Here is a 6,000-nt window from a genome sequence, read left to right as displayed (position 1 = left end):
GAGGGGTGTGTGTGTGTGTGTACAGGAGGGAGGGGTGTGTGTGTGTGTACAGGAGGGAGGGTGTGTGTGTGTGTGTGTGTGTACATGAGGGAGGGGTGTGTGTGTGTGTGTACAGGAGGGAGGGGTGTGTGTGTGTGTGTACAGGAGGGAGGGGTGTGTGTGTGTGTGTGTGTGTGTGTACAGGAGGGAGGTGTGTGTGTGTGTGTGTGTGTGTGTGTGTACAGGAGGGAGGGGTGTGTGTGTGTGTGTGTGTGTGTACAGGAGGGAGGGGTGTGTGTGTGTGTGTACAGGAGGGAGGGGTGTGTGTGTGTGTGTGTACAGGAGGGAGGGGTGTGTGTGTGTGTGTACAGGAGGGAGGGGTGTGTGTGTGTGTGTACAGGTGGGAGGGGGGTGTGTGTGTGTGTACAGGAGGGAGGGGGTGTGTGTGTGCGTACAGGAGGGAGGGGTGTGTGTGTGTGTGTACAGGAGGGAGGGGTGTGTGTGTGTGTGTGTGTGTGTGTGTACAGGAGGGAGGGGTGTGTGTGTGTGTGTACAGGAGGGAGGGGTGTGTGTGTCTGTGTGTACAGGAGGGAGGGGGGTGTGTGTGTGTGTACAGGAGGGAGGGGGGTGTGTGTGTGCGTACAGGAGGGAGGGGTGTGTGTGTGTGTGTACAGGAGGGAGGGGTGTGTGTGTGTGTGTGTGTGTGTGTGTACAGGAGGGAGGGGTGTGTGTGTGTGTGTGTGTGTGTGTGTACAGGAGGGAGGGGTGTGTGTGTGTGTGTGTGTGTGTGTACAGGAGGGAGGGGTGTGTGTGTGTGTGTGTGTGTGTGTGTGTGTACAGGAGGGAGGGGTGTGTGTGTGTGTGTGTACAGGAGGGAGGGGTGTGTGTGTGTGTGCACAGGAGGGAGGGGTGTGTGTGTGTGTGTGTGTGCACAGGAGGGAGGGGTGTGTGTGCGTGCACAGGAGGGAGGTGTGTGTGTGTGTGTGTGTGTGCACAGGAGGGAGGGGTGTGTGTGTGTGTGTGTGTGTACACAGGAGGGAGGTGTGTGTGTGCGTGCACAGGAGGGAGGTGTGTGTGTGTGTAAAGGAGGGAGGGGTGTGTGTGTGTGTGTGTGTGTGTGTACAGGAGGGAGGGGTGTGTGTGTGTGTGTGTACAGGAGGGAGGGGTGTGTGTGTGTGTGTGTACACAGGAGGGAGGGGTGTGTGTGTGTGTGTGTACAGGAGGGAGGGGTGTGTGTGTGTGTGTGTACACAGGAGGGAGGGGTGTGTGTGTGTGTACAGGAGGGAGGGGTGTGTGTGTGTGTGTGTACACAGGAGGGAGGGGTGTGTGTGTGTGTGTGTACAGGAGGGAGGGGTGTGTGTGTGTGTACACAGGAGGGAGGGGTGTGTGTGTGTGTGTGTACAGGAGGGAGGGGTGTGTGTGTGTGTGTGTACACAGGAGGGAGGTGTGTGTGTGCGTGCACAGGAGGGAGGTGTGTGTGTGTGTACAGGAGGGAGGGGTGTGTGTGTGTGTGTGTGTGTGTGTGTACAGGAGGGAGGGGTGTGTGTGTGTGTGTACACAGGAGGGAGGGGTGTGTGTGTGTGTGTACATCTGGGAGGGGTGTGTGTGTGTGTGTACAGGAGGGAGGGGTGTGTGTGTGTGTGTACAGGAGGGAGGGGGGTGTGTGTGTGTGTGTGTGTGTGCAGGAGGGAGGGGTGTGTGTGTGTGTGTGTGTGTGTGTACAGGAGGGAGGGGTGTGTGTGTGTGTGTGCACAGGAGGGAGGGGTGTGTGTGTGTGTGTGTGTGTGTGTGTACAGGAGGGAGGGGTGTGTGTGTGTGTGTGTGTGTGTGTACAGGAGGGAGGGGTGTGTGTGTGTGTGTGTGTGTGTGCACAGGAGGGAGGGGTGTGTGTGTGTGTGTGTACAGGAGGGAGGGGTGTGTGTGTGTGTGTGTGTGTGTGCACAGGAGGGAGGGGTGTGTGTGTGTGTGCACAGGAGGGAGGGGTGTGTGTGTGTGTGTGTGTACAGGAGGGAGGGATATGTGTGTGTGTGTACAGGAGGGAGGTGTGTGTGTGTGTGTGTGTGTGTGTGTACAGGAGGGAGGGGTGTGTGTGTGTGTGTGTACAGGAGGGAGGGGTGTGTGTGTGTGTGTGTGTACACAGGAGGGAGGGGTGTGTGTGTGTGTGCACAGGAGGGAGGGGTGTGTGTGTGTGTGTGTGTACAGGAGGGAGGGGTGTGTGTGTGTGTGTGTGTGTGTGCACAGGAGGGAGGGGGGTGTGTGTGTGTGTGTGTGTGTGTACAGGAGGGAGGGGTGTGTGTGTGTGTGTGTACACAGGAGGGAAGGGTGTGTGTGTGTGTGTGTGTGTGTGTACAGGAGGGAGGGGTGTGTGTGTGTGTGTGTACAGGAGGGAGGGGTGTGTGTGTGTGTGTGCACAGGAGGGAGGGGTGTGTGTGTGTGTGTGCACAGGAGGGAGGGGTGTGTGTGTGTGTGTGTGTACAGGAGGGAGGGGTGTGTGTGTGTGTGTGTGCACAGGAGAGAGGGGTGTGTGTGTGTGTGTGTGTGTGTGTGTTTACAGGAGGGAGGGGTGTGTGTGTGTGTGTGTGTGTGTGTGTGTGTGTGTGTACAGGAGGGAGGGGTGTGTGTGTGTGTGTGTGTGTGCACAGGAGGGAGGGGTGTGTGTGTGTGTGCACAGGAGGGAGGGGTGTGTGTGTGTGTGTGTGTGTGTACAGGAGGGAGGGGTGTGTGTGTGTGTGTGTGTGTGTGTGTGTGTACAGGAGGGAGGGGTGTGTTTGTGTGTGTACAGGAGGGAGGGGTGTGTGTGTGTGTGTGTGTGTGTGTACAGGAGGAAGGTGTGTGTGTGTGTGTGTGTGTGTGTGTACAGGAGGGAGGGGTGTGTGTGTGTGTGTGTGTGTGTGTACAGGAGGGAGGGGTGTGTGTGTGTGTGTGTGTGTGTGCACAGGAGGGAGGGGTGTGTGTGTGTACAGGAGGGAGGCGTGTGTGTGTGTGTGTGTGTACAGGAGGGAGGGGTGTGTGTGTGTGTGTGTACAGGAGGGAGGGGTGTGTGTGTGTGTGTGTGTGTGTACACAGGAGGGAGGGGTGTGTGTGTGTGTGTGTACAGGAGGGAGGGGTGTGTGTGTGTGTGTGTGTACACAGGAGGGAGGGGTGTGTGTGTGTGTGTGTGTGTGTGTGCACAGGAGGGAGGGGTGTGTGTGTGTGTGTGTGTGTGTGTGCACAGGAGGGAGGGGTGTGTGTGTGTGTGTGTGTGTGTACACAGGAGGGAGGTGTGTGTGTGCGTGCACAGGAGGGAGGTGTCTGTATATACACAATGTGCTAATCAGCATCAATTTTGTCATTAGCAAATGATTTGTGATCAGAAAATACTTTTGCAAGCAATTATTGGTTTATTTAGCGAGTCGTTTCATATAAATGATATATGTAGTGTTTATGTAAAAATGCAAATATTTAGTCTTTCGTGAGCACGACGTTAGAGCTGAGTAATAACCCATACTCATGCTATACTCATCCTCAACGCTGAGTCATCTTTGGGCGAGACTCGTATAGTTATTAAACTGTTTCCAACCCCACTCAAGGTCTGGCTATGTCTGTGTAACATATGATATGCTTTATCTTCATCTTGGGGTTCTGTGTCCCATCACCATCCTGGGGTTCTGTGTCCCGTCACCACCCTGGGGTTCTGTGTCCCATCACCATCCTGGGGTTCTGTGTCCCATCACCATCCTGGGGTTCTGTGTCCCATCACCATCCTGGGGTTCTGTGCCCCATCACCATCCTGGGGTTCTGTGTCCCATCACCATCCTGGGGTTCTGTGTCCCATCACCATCCTGGGGTTCTGTGTCCCATCACCATACTGGGGTTCTGTGTCCCATCACCATCCTGGGGTTCTGTGCCTCCATCACCATCCTGGGGTTCTGTGTCTCCATCACCATCCTGGGGTTCTGTGTCTCCATCACCATCCTGGGGTTCTGTGTCCCATCACCATCCTGGGGTTCTGTGTCCCATCACCATCCTGGGGTTCTGTGTCTCCATCACCATCCTGGGGTTCTGTGTCTCCATCACCATCCTGGGGTTCTGTGTCCCATCACCATCCTGGGGTTCTGTGTCCCATCACCATCCTGGGGTTCTGTGTCTCCATCACCATCCTGGGGTTCTGTGTCTCCATCACCATCCTGAGGTTCTGTGTCCCATCACCATCCTGGGGTTCTGTGCCCCATTACCATCCTGGGGTTCTGTGTCCCATCACCATCCTGGGGTTCTGTGTCCCATCACTATCCTGGGGTTCTGTGTCCCATCACCATCCTGGGGTTCTGTGTCCCATCACCATCCTGGGGTTCTGTGTCCCATTACCATCCTGGGGTTCTGTGTCCCATCACCATCCTGGGGTTCTGTGTCTCATCACCATCTTGGGGTTCTGAGTCCCAACACCATCTTGGGGTTCAGTGTCCCAACACCATCCTGGGGTTCTGTGCCCCATCACCATCCTGGGGTTCTGTGCCTCCTTCACCATCCTGGGGTTCTGTGCCTCCATCACCATCCTGGGGTTCTGTGTCCCATCACCATCCTGGGGTTCTGTGTCTCCATCACCATCCTGGGGTTCTGTGTCCCATCACCATCCTGGGGTTCTGTGTCCCATCACCATCCTGGGGTACTGTGTCTCCATCACTATCCTGGGGTTCTGTGTCCCATCACCATCCTGGGGTTCTGTGTCCCATCACCATCCTGGGGTTCTGTGTCCCATCACCATCCTGGGGTTCTGTGTCCCATTACCATCCTGTGGTTCTGTGCCCTATCACCATCCTGGGGTTCTGTGTCCCATCACCATCCTGGGGTTCTGTGTCCCATCACCATCCTGGGGTTCTGTGCCCCATTACCATCCTGGGGTTCTGTGTCCCATCACCATCCTGGGGTTCTGTGTCCCATCACTATCCTGGGGTTCTGTGTCCCATCACCATCCTGGGGTTCTGTGTCCCATCACCATCCTGGGGTTCTGTGTCCCATTACCATCCTGGGGTTCTGTGTCCCATCACCATCCTGGGGTTCTGTGTCTCATCACCATCTTGGGGTTCTGAGTCCCAACACCATCTTGGGGTTCTGTGTCCCAACACCATCCTGGGGTTCTGTGCCCCATCACCATCCTGGGGTTCTGTGCCTCCTTCACCATCCTGGGGTTCTGTGCCTCCATCACCATCCTGGGGTTCTGTGTCCCATCACCATCCTGGGGTTCTGTGTCTCCATCACCATCCTGGGGTTCTGTGTCCCATCACCATCCTGGGGTTCTGTGTCCCATCACCATCCTGGGGTACTGTGTCTCCATCACTATCCTGGGGTTCTGTGTCCCATCACCATCCTGGGGTTCTGTGTCCCATCACCATCCTGGGGTTCTGTGTCCCATCACCATCCTGGGGTTCTGTGTCCCATTACCATCCTGTGGTTCTGTGCCCTATCACCATCCTGGGGTTCTGTGTCCCATCACCATCCTGGGGTTCTGTGTCCCATCACCATCCTGGGGTTCTGTGTCCCATCACCATCCTGGGGTTCTGTGCCCCATCACCATCCTGGGGTTCTGTGCCCCATCACCATCCTGGGGTTCTGTGTCTCATAAACATCCTGGGGTTCTGTGTCCCATCACCATCCTGAGGTTCTGTGTCTCCATCACCATCCTGGGGTTCTGTGTCCCATCACCATCCTGGGGTTCTTTGTCTCCATCACCATCCTGGGGTTCTGTGTCCCATCACCATCCTGGTGTTCTGTGCCCCATTACCATCCTGGGGTTCTGTGTCCTATCACCATCCTGGGGTTCTGTGTCCCATCACCATCCTGGGGTTCTGTGTTCTATCACCATTCTGGGGTTCAGTGTCCCATCACCATCCTGGGGTTCTGTGCCCCATCACCATCCTTGGGTTCTGTGTCCCATTACCATCCTGTGGTTTTGTGCCCCATCACCATCCTGGGGTTCTGTGTCCCATCACCATCCTGGGGTTCTGTGCCCCATAACCATCCTGGGGTTCTGTGCCCCATCACCAT

The sequence above is a fragment of the Procambarus clarkii genome, chromosome 3 (genome assembly GCF_040958095.1).
Source record: "Procambarus clarkii isolate CNS0578487 chromosome 3, FALCON_Pclarkii_2.0, whole genome shotgun sequence".
Classification (NCBI taxonomy): domain Eukaryota; kingdom Metazoa; phylum Arthropoda; class Malacostraca; order Decapoda; family Cambaridae; genus Procambarus; species Procambarus clarkii.
This window is presented reverse-complemented; position numbering follows the sequence as displayed.